This window comes from Crocodylus porosus, unplaced genomic scaffold, assembly GCF_001723895.1.
Source record: "Crocodylus porosus isolate Cpor-Errol unplaced genomic scaffold, CroPor_comp1, whole genome shotgun sequence".
Lineage (NCBI taxonomy): Eukaryota > Metazoa > Chordata > Crocodylia > Crocodylidae > Crocodylus > Crocodylus porosus.
Genome location: NW_017728951.1, coordinates 23,499,565 through 23,511,032, shown reverse-complemented (window position 1 = coordinate 23,511,032; position 11,468 = coordinate 23,499,565).

Sequence of the window (11,468 nt, the reverse complement as noted above, 5' to 3'; positions counted from 1 at the left end):
TTGCCCTTGCTTTTCCTCCGGCTCCCCACATATCTGAGATCAGTTAGGAGGTAGTATTGGATACAACAAGGACAGACATGCCAGGGTTCTGTTTTGTTGCTACTCCTATACAATATGTCGCAACAGAGGTCACAAAGCAGTTTAGGTTTTCATGTCTCCAACAAATGGATGACACTCAGCTTAATATCTTTTTTTCTATCAGACATATTGATTGAGGCCTTTCCACTTAGACCTCTGTCCAAAAAGCAGGGCTTGCATAAGTGTTAGCTGGCTGAAACTCATTCCCAATATAATATGCAGATGGTGCTGATAGGATGAAGGAAGCAAACTGAAGTAACACACACTTCTGTGATTAAGGAAGTGTGCCTGCCTTTTATTAACACAGCTCATTTTAGAAGTTCTCTTGGGTCCTCAGCTGCTTCTGGATGACCAGCTAGCAGGTGAAGCCCAAACTCCATTCTGACATTAGGAGGGTGCCAGGGTATAGGGACCCTCTGACAGCACATCCTTTTACCCAACTGCACTCTGTGAATTAAGGGGTGACATAATGTGACAGAAGAATCACTGTGGCAGATTTTTTCAACCAGCATGTTGGGGCACCCTGAGATGCTGCAAAATCCTTTGAAGGGTGTGCCTTGTGTGAGGAAATAAGCACAGGCGTAGGCTCAACCCTGCCTGACCATTCCCTCCTGCTTCCACTGCCCGGCCCCTCTGCAAAGAGATAAGCACGGTAAAAAATTAGTTTTTGAAATGGGGTGCTGCTTAATTCACAGAAGTTCTGGAGGGGTGCCTCAAATCTAATAAGGTTGAGAGCTACTGTGCTATAGCTTCTATTTGCCTGAGATTCCCCTATGCAGTAATGGTTGGAAGCACTGGCTTTCTGGGTGCTTATGTCACTGGCATAGGAGTACATCCCAGGCTGTGCTTTTGCTGCTGCTGTGTGCTATGTCAGATGTCCCATAAAATGGGACAAAAAGTGAAAACATAAGCAATAAGAAGTTGACACTTGAGTGAGACTAGAAAAAGTGATTTTATACTGCTTCTTCTGTAAACTGATGTGAATAAGGAGGTATAACATGTCACTGAAACTATATCAATTTACTAGAGACAAGAACACACCAGAGATCTTCCCTACAGATGAGGATATCATCATCAAATACTGTAAATGCATTACTGTATTCATAAATGATCCAAAACATTTGCCAAGACTTGTCTGTATCCTTTTTCTCTGAACACAATGTGAGGCTAGAGATCAATCACTTAAACTAAACCAAATGGTCTGGTTATGGTATGCTGTTGGCTCTCTTCTAATAGCTGAAAGAAAATATAGTACATTGACAGACTGGAAATACACCTGGAAGCCACATTATTGTTGTCCTCAGTTTCAAAGAAAACTGTAAGACACAGGATGAAGATGTACTGCTTGCAGAAAAATGCCTGGGCAACTATTCCTATTGACACATGAGTTATGTGGCCAGTGATTCAGACTCAAAATTGAACATCACATTGTATGCCCACACAAAGACTGTTAACATATGGAAGTGAAAACCACACCTATCCCTGTTAGCAACTGCAGCTCCTGTGGTATACCTCTGCTTTGCACAGCTGAGACCATGGCAGCAGCTTAACCAATCAGACCTTGTACACTGAATCATTCACTGACTCACTATGTTAAGTCCACATCTTACACACCACTTGAGAAATTCATTATGAGTAACCTAAGGCATGAAAAGTAATCTTTACATGACTAGCTGTTGCCTTTGGCCACTGGGAGGTGAACACTCTGTAAAGCAGTGCCAGCGCAAAAAACCAAACCTGTTGATACAAAGCAGTGATCTGTCAAAGCACACCTTGACTTGGGTCTTCAAGAGAGGAAATGTTGTCCACAAGAAATCTATTTCTTGATGTAACTTCATATGAAATGTCTTCATGTCTTTTGATGAGCTCCTTAGGGCAGGGAGCTGCTTTTTTTTGCATGCTTGTACAGTGCCTTGCACCACGGAGGTCCCAGTGTGACCCCAGCACAAATCATTATAATAAAGTTACATATGCCTGCAGAGTAGAGCACTGATTGGGAATTTTTGGTGTACTGCAAAACAAATTTATAAGAAATGAGACTAACAACAGGAAACACAGATCCAGGTATTCCTTAGTAAAGGGAAGAAGTTTCAGGAGATGAAGCACTGTATGCCAGTAATGTAATGATGGGTAGGTGAACAAGTCATGAGCCGTGAGCACAGTCTAAGGGGATGACAATGGAATGGATCTGGGGGACAGGGCACTTCACCCTCTCCTCCCCCAGACCTGCACCTTTTCTGCAGCAGTGTGGAGGGCAGAGCAGCAGCAGAGGCACATGGTTCCCTGGGCTGTGGCAGTGCACAATGCAGGAGCAGCAGCTAGAAGTTCACTGTTCTAGGGGGAGATGAACCTTTTGTTTTTCACCATGGAAAATCAGTGTTTAAATGACCACCTAGCACATGCATCAGCATCAAAAAGGGAGATGACCACCCCTGCCTCTCTCCCTAGCAGCAGTGACCCTCCAGCTGCACTATATGCTACCATTGCTCAGAATATAGAATGGGCCTGTTACAAATCTGCTGTTCACTCCCCTGTCTCTAGGTCTGGTTTTAATAACATGAGTCAAAGTGATGGAGACAAATTCCACCTGTGATAGCTTTTGTCCTCTGTGTAGTTACTTTGGCATATTTATGTGCTGATATATATTGGGTTGTGTGCTAGGATTTGGTTGTCAAAACCAGAAGTTATTAATGCCATCCTTGCTTAACAGGGCATATAGATTGGGCTGATGATAATTTTGGTGTATCAAGCATGTGGGGCAAAATGGTGTTTCACTCCTGGCCTGGAACATCCTCACTGAAGTTCCAGTTTTCCACTAAGACCATGGCAATTGGACAACTACTGCAGTCCAGTGGAGCTCAGGACTGCCAGGGAACACAGCACAGAGGCCGGTGAATCTGATTATTGGTGCTCTGTAATGAAGATAATCTTATCTTTACCACAGAACTAGAGTGATAAGTATCCATAATTGCCTTGCTGTTTTGATAAATAAGTCATTTGCAACACATGCATACATGTGACCTATCTGTCATTTAGCTCTAAACCATCTATTATTGTGAGATACTATAGTGGTGCACTACCCTGTGCAATCAGTTACACTGTAAGCAAACAGATTTAAAACTGTTTTCCTCAATGACTTTACAAAGTCCATTTAAAGAGGGCCATTAAATTCCTTAGTCATAACCTTATGAAAAAATGATGCCAAGCTGTGAATCTCTAAACCTTTGTGACTTTTAACAAAAGTTTCTAATAGTCTAAAAAATATGCCCCAAAGTGCATTATTCATTATTCTCCTGTTCAAAATGTTTTAGTTTTTCAATGAGGGGACAGGAACAATAACAGGGGACTTCGCTGACCACAGAAAATGGACGATGAATGGAAAATAGTCAAGACAAGCAATTTGCCAATAACCAGCAGGTTGAAGAACTGTTTGCTAAAACCCTTTAGTAAGCATATACGAACAACATGTATTAGAAGGAAATCAGATCTGAGTCTGTGAATGGTTCACTGCCTGCAAATGGGCAAAATTCACAGCAGCTGCTAAGCCTCCTATTCACCCAGCCACATTCTGCACGTTTTACTGTTAAAATTAATCACTGACGAAACTATATAATGGAAAAGTTCATCTCAACAAGCTATGCCAGACGGAAGCTGAGAGGTTGCCTATTTTAGAAAACTTCCTAAAGAAGTTTGATGTTGTGCTTTGGAGAAACAAAGAAATGTTTCAAGTCATGCTGCCCTATAAAGCATTAAAATCCCACATCGGCAGGAAATCCTGGATGAAATATCTGTGCCAAGTCCAAATAATACACCTAATTCAACAGCAATGCACCTCCTATGTTGTAACATGGGTTCTCATTAGCAGGATCATAGAATCATAGAAGTAGGGTCGGAAGGGACCTTATAGATCTTCAAGTCCGACCCCCTGCCAGGGCAGGAGAAAAAACTGGGCTCAAATGATCCCAACTAGGTAGGCATCAAGCCTCCTCTTAAAGACCCCCAGGGTAGGAGCCAGGACCACTTCCCTCGAAAGTTGGTTCCAGATCCTAGCCGCCCTAACGGTGAAGTAGTTCTTACGGATGTCTAATCTAAACCTACTCTCCAACAACTTGTGGCCGTTATTCCTTGTTATGCCAGGGGGCACTAGGGGAAACAAGGTCTCTCCCAAACCCTTCTGGTCCCCCCTAGTGAGTTTATAGACGGTCACCAGCCTTCTCCTGTGAAGGCTGAACAGGTTCAGGTCCCGCAGTCTCTCATTGTAGGGTCTGCTTTGTAGTCCCCGGATCATGTGGGTGGCCCTCCTCTGGACCCTAAATGGGATGGGAAATGCAATGAAGGACAAATTTTGTCTTTATACAGGGAACCAGAAAATTAATTGGAGGACCTCTCTTTTTCTCTCTCCTTCTCCAGCTCCACAGCAATCCCTCCCACAAACCCTATTTATTTGCTAAGTTTCAAAGGACCATTTTCAAAGGACCATACATGGATTATTTTGTAGAAGCGGTGGTATTTCCAAATGACTCTGGCAGCATGAATCCCACTGATGTGGAACCACCTAAGTGGCTCAGAAATTTCTACCTAGTATCTTTAATGCAAGATTAATTCTTTAAACTTTTTGGGCACAAAGGGTGAAATTCACACTAGTGGAATAGGCAAATAGAAGGCCCTACATACCATTCAAAGAGCAATGCCAATACATGGCACCTAATGTAAGGAGCTGACTAGCTCAAGCAAACTCTGTAAGGGCAAGGAAGAAGGGATTTTCCCCCTATGAGGTGTATGGAACATGCAAAATGAACGACAGCTGCTCCATAGCAAATCCTTCATTAGAGCTGAAGACATCGAAATCCTTGTGCTCTTCCTTGAGCCTCTCCTGGTTCCCACCACTAGCAACAGAGCAAAGGGAATCTTTGCAGAGACAGCCTTCATACAACATACACTGCCTTGCACAACCTCCCCAGCTCCTGCCCCTGTATAGCAGATCTATACCAGTTGTGCTGGAAGAGGGACACAGCACTAGAATGAGAGTAGACAGAGCAGGTCTGCTATGTTTAGCTGAGTGAAAAGTCCAGAAAACACCTGTGCCAGAATCGCACAGGTGTTTTGGCATAGCACAGAAATAAATAATAATGTAAGAAAATAAAGGAGCTATGATTTGCAAAATGTTTAAACTTCATGGTTATGGGCCCTGTCACAGACAAAACATTAGAGCCTAGTATCATAGAAAGTATGGTCAAAGCATAGAATTCCTGGCAGCTCTTTAAAGTATATTACATTTGTCCTATTCTTCTGCCTGTTTCATCCTACAGAGATTTATTCTAATTTTTATGGGATATTTTTGAATTTAGGGTACAAAAAGTGTGGTAAGTGAAACTGCCTATTTTGTTCATCCAGATAGCTCTTCCTCCTCCTGTGGCATGTTAGTCATTCCAGATAAATATTACTTCCATGCCATACAGATCTTTCTCAGGCACTCTTGATCTATTAACTATAAATGTTTGAGTACTTCCAGGAAAGAAGCTAGAGAGAGAGTCATTGGGAATAGCATCTGAGCAAATTACCATGGATTTGGCAGGGACTGTGATATGCCTCATTAGCATTATCAGAAATCCCAACTTCCAGTAATTTGCATTGCCTTAAAGCCTGTTTTGCTTGGTGAGAAAGAAGCCGAACAAAAATCACCATAAAAATATAAGCAGCAGAAACAATGATTCCCATCCTCTGAGACTTTCAGATTTCCATGTACACAAGGAAGACTAAGTTTTGTAAGCAAGTGTGGCCATAGAAGTGGGTATAGACACATTTGTACAATTTCCCCAGCTATTCTACTGTTTAATGCTTTTATTTTTTTTCAGTGGCGAACAATACTTTCTTTCATGTTTTAAATTCCCTCCCCATTATCCAATCAAGTAAGTTTAAAAAGGGGGAGAAAATAAGAAACATTGCATTGTTATTTTTCCTCTAGAGAAAAATTTAAATCTGTGAGAAAGTGATTTTTCCTACTGAGATTTTCCCCCCCCATGAAATAAATATTCCTTTGATTTCATTTTAATTAAATATTTTAATGTCACCTTTTCACAGGGAACAGCAAGCAAAGCAAAGCAAACCAAAACATGTTTGTATCTTCCAAGACTGTTTGATAAAAATATGTCTTAATTCTTCTTTTCTATTACTAGTTATCTTCTTCAGGCTGAATTATGGTTCTAGACATGACTAGCTCGACCAAAGGAAAAAGTCAGACTCATGTCCTGCAAACTGAGTTCAAAACCTTTTAGTTTCCAAATCTAAATTTAGTTCATACTTAGCATTTTTCTCAGGACCATTCATAACAGCAATAGGAGGATGAAGGCAGAAAGCTATTTTATATTATACTTTCATTCTCTTGATAGTGAAATAAATTAATTAAAAGCGTGCAAAAATGTCATCTATGGTCTTTAGGCTGGTTTTCTTTATTTTCTTCCATACGGTTTATGCCCCTGTGATTCATCAGAGGTGTTACAGACTAATTTTGTCTCTGGATGGTTGACCTCTTGCACTGGAACAAAGTGATGAGGAAGGAGGCAGAGATTCCCAACTGTTGTGTAAAGGGGCTTGCTCAGGCATTGGCTCAGTGTCCTTTCCTTTCCTTATTCTGTTTGGGTCAGAAATTGCCATATGCTAAATGATAATCTGAATGCAAATGTTAGGTAGTTTCCATTCTGGACATGAAAAGCTAAGGAGAAAGGTTTTGCCACAATTATGAAATGCATTGGTCTGAGTCAGGGGCCCCAGCTTTTGCCAGTTCATGCCTAATATGTTGCAGGTAATGTCATAATATCAACCTCAAGAAAACAATGTCTATAGAAAAAGCACAATTTTCTATGACTGCAAGAGAGGTCAGAGGATCTCAAAGGCAAAATGCTGCTCTTAAGGCCTGGGTTGGGGGCCATTGGTTTAGATGAATCAATGTTTTCAACAAAATGAAAAAATGTTCCTGACCAGTTTTACTTAACGCCTCCTGAGAAATGCTGACCAGCCTCAGCACCTAACAAATTAATATGAGTTGAAGATGTTCACAGCAATTGTCATCACTGGACCCCTTAAGAGAAGACTTAAGAGTTCGGTGAGATTTCTGTTCTACAGATAGTCCTTACTTAAATAAATCAACAATAAGGATACTGAAATTAAACACACTCTCTTTCTCTCCTAAATAGGAATTTCCTGTGATTATGCCTTCAAACATTCTTCTCTTTTTAGGGTGGGGCTCCTGCTCCTGCCAGGACAGCTAAGGAAATGAGAAACGTTGTGTTTCTGGGGATATTAGTTTTGTGTCATGTTGAATCACATTCTGCTGAGATTCCATGTCTGCTTTATTTTTGGGCTTACAAAGCAACTATGGGTGAAATTTCTCTTCGTGGGAGATTTCACCCACCCCAGAACTGCTTTTTGTTCTGTCTGATGCTTCATAATACTAAGACAAGCCATTTTTAGGCAAAGAGTTGTATAAATATTCAAAAAGAGTTCAAAACAGAGAGGGGGACAGATTATCGTGTCAATTATGCTAGTGTAAGACTGGATCCTGATCTGTTACAACAGTTTAAACCTACACAACTGCACTGTTTACAATAGATCAATTTAGGATTTACTTCGGTATAAATGAGATCAAACGTTGGCCCAGGCCCAAATTCATCCTTAAGCTTCTCCCCTCTCTATAACTGTTTTGGATACTTTGGGTGATCATATTAAACATCTCAATAATCCAACAGATTTCCTCTCTATTTCTGCTCATATTTATCAGCTGAATTGATTCTCGGAAAAGGCTGAATCCTTTTTGCTGACTCCTGCCATTACTGCACCTGCTTTCCTGGGGCATCCAGCCTCATCTGCCATGTACAGGCTTGTAAAACGCTCCTTTAATGGCACTCCCTTTATTAAAATAAACATTCCAGAGGCATAAAATATTACCATCCACTATATATGGGCAGGAGACTGCAAATTTTCGCCACACATGACACAAGACAGGACATGAGAAATTGTCAATAGACTCATCCTCTCTGCATCTCACGTGGAAACAGGAGCATTCATTCTCCTTCATTAGTTCTCCCTTTAATGTTCTATGAGAGAGGAAGCTTGCATCTCCCATTGTACAAATGTTTGCAGAAAGACTGAATGCACAGTACCAGGAGCTAGCAACATTTTTGGAATACAAGAATAGATCATGCTAACCTTACCATTTTTCTCTCCCCGCTTCTGTTTGAACTGCATATCCTTTTACATCTAAGCATCCACTGACCTGTTCCTACTGACTTCACAGATCCTATTTCTCTCAACATCCCTTCCTAACAACAAGTTTTCAAAGCTTAATTGATTAATATACTTTCAGATCCTAGGAGGGAAGCTTTTAGGTAAAGGCAAGTTCTCAGTGGTAGATTTGGATGACTCTCTGGAATAACTTATTGAATATAGTCCTCTTTTCTGTACTATTTATTTTTGGTTGTCTTCAGTTATTTGTTATTTGTGAGCTGCAATTAGTCATTTAACTTGCATTATTTCTGCTCTCTGGCTAGACAACTGAACTGTTAATAAAGAGGAGGAAAGTTTAAGAGATTTCAGGATGTCCATGGTAACACTGGAAAATAGGACAAACCATGAGTCATTTCACTTCCCTTGAATCTTCTTTCAAAGAAAAACATCATGCCGATTGCATAAATATTCATGGAGACTGAACACAGAAGGTGGCAAAAGCTATTGCAAAAAATTCATATTTACAAACATATTTATATGTTTCTGTATTTCCCCAGCTCTGGTGGAGTGAAATTAATTCCTATGCAGAGGGCTAGCACAAAGCTAATATTCCATTTAGGTGCAGCCCACTTAAGATGTATATTGAAGTCTTAAGGGTGCACAGACCCTGTATTGGTCCCCTGCATGCAGCTGAATGTCATAGTGATTTTCTCTGATTCTTGGTAGGAGTGCAAAAAAGTTATCCAAAATCCTACATTTTCCCCAGAAGGTCTTTAGTTGCAATAATAGTTAATTTGAAAGTAAGAAAATGTATTGCTTTACAGACCAATATCTATATTTTCTTCTTTAAAAAATATAAGCACATAAGTAGGACCAGCAGGCATTGGGGGAGTCACTGTTCCCCCGAGCACCGCCAGGAGTGACCAGGAATAACGGTCACAAGCTGGCAGAGGGTAGGTTTAGGTTAGATATCAGGAGGCGCTACTTCACGGTCAGGGCGGCTAGGGTCTGGAACCAGCTTCCAAGAGAAGTGGTGCAGGCTTCTACCCTGGGGGTGTTTAAGAGGAGGTTGGATGAACATCTTGCTGGGGTTGTTTGACCCCAGTATTCTTTCTTGCCATGGCAGGAGGTCGGACTAGATGATCCGCTCAGGTCCCTTCCGACCCTAGAAACTATGAAACTAAGTAAACTATGAGAAAAGCCTTGGCATTAAAAAATGGCACTGAACTATGCTGCTGCTGAGCTGTGAGAGGAGATCACGAAGGCAAATCCCTTATAAAAACAGCTTTTGGTTTGCATTGCTCAATAACCACAATTAAAATGTAGGATCAAGCATCTGTGGAAAGTTACTGGATTATGGCATCCATACAAAGATGACTGCAGAATAAAAAAGAGAAAAGTTTTTAAAACATTCTTTGAAATGCAGTTTTCAGTAAGTATAAGATGTTACAAAGGCCTGATAAATGTACTCGGCATGGTATATAGCAGCTGACAAAAGTGATGCAGGGACATAGAGTGTGCAAACATGTCAACTAACATTTATTTGTCCTTTTGCAAATACAATTTTACTTTTAATGAAAAAAACTGGGATTCTATATCTTTAAGGCAGCAGAACATGCAGATTAACTCAGAACTGCTCATCATGTTTAATAACAGCAGCAGCACTTCCAGGGCGACTTTGATCTGTTGTGCTCAGAGGCGTATGGAAATCAATGAAGGGAGTGGAAATTGTAACCTAATGCAGTCACACAGCAAATCACCGACAAGCTTCTCCTGAGTGTCAATATGGTATCTTCTCTATACCCTTGCTTCCTTAAACCACATGACAACAATTTTGGGTCTCAAGACATTTCAAATGCCTTCACCCATTTCTCTCTAGTGTGACTTGGGTGAATTTTCTGAACAACTCCATGCCAGATTTATGAACAATACAAGAGACACCATATTGATAAGGTTTAAGGAGGAAGTATAATATGGAACTGGAAGGCAAATTTGCTTTATGGTGTTTGGCATCAGTCTTAAGACTTTCAAGCATCATGGCATTGGCATGATAACCAGTGCTAGATTTTGCAACAGTGCATCAAGAACAGGCAATGAAGGAGTCACACTGTTCACCATATCTGCAAGTGAGTCAGTGCCCACCAATATATATTTTCCATGGGAAATGCTCAGACCTCTTTGTCTAGGACACAGTTTTCCCCTGACATTTAAAATTAATGTAGCGCTTGCAAAAATGCCTTAATGGAAGCCCTGGAGAGTGAGCAGAGTGGTCTATCTACCCGTATCCCAGCTGTAGAAGTCCAAGCAAGTCCCACAAATGCCCCTTACTCTGTGGTTGCAAGGGCAGTTCAGGAGAAAAGGACTACCAATTAAAACTGCAGAACCACATCCTGAAGAACCTGAAACTTCCATAAAGGTCTTCTCTATCTAAAAAGAGATAGAGCTCAACTTTGTTTGATAATTATGACTAAAATAACCAAAGCCAGCATGATATGGCCACAGGTTATGTTGCCAAAATAAGTAGGACAGATGAATGTTCAGCTTAGCACCAAGTTGCTTGGGTAATAATTCTCTGAATTACTAAAGCATGCTACCTTCTCTACTATCTTTATGCTGACAATAGCTTTTCTTACCATAGGGATATTTTGCTATGATGTAAAATAAAAGCCACAAATATATTAATTCGGTTACAAATATAGGCAAGTATGATTTGAAGTCTACAGAATGCTCCTGACCTAAATTCAGCAGCTGAGCTATCTCTCTGTAGTTATCATACCAAAACACTGGAAATACTATGAAAAAACATCAAGTCTGAAAAAATGAACTTTGTGGCTTGAATTCATCTCTTGTTACAAGCCAGAAAGCTTATTCAAGCCTTGAAAAACAAGTTAGGCTTCCAATAAATGTTAAATCCTGTCTGGAAAGCCTCTGACAAACTTGTGAAAATTATAACACCAGTTACAAATACTTTGCATTGCTCTTGTGCATTAAAATTGAATATAAAATATTTAGGCTTTTTCCTCTTTTCTTTGTACAAGAGTCCAAGATGCTGTTCTATAAAAGTTATTCTTAGATTTCATAGACATCAGAGCTGGAAGGGACCTCGGGAGATCATCGAGTCCAGCCCCCTGCCCAAAGGGCAGGAAGTCAGCTGGGGTCATAGGATC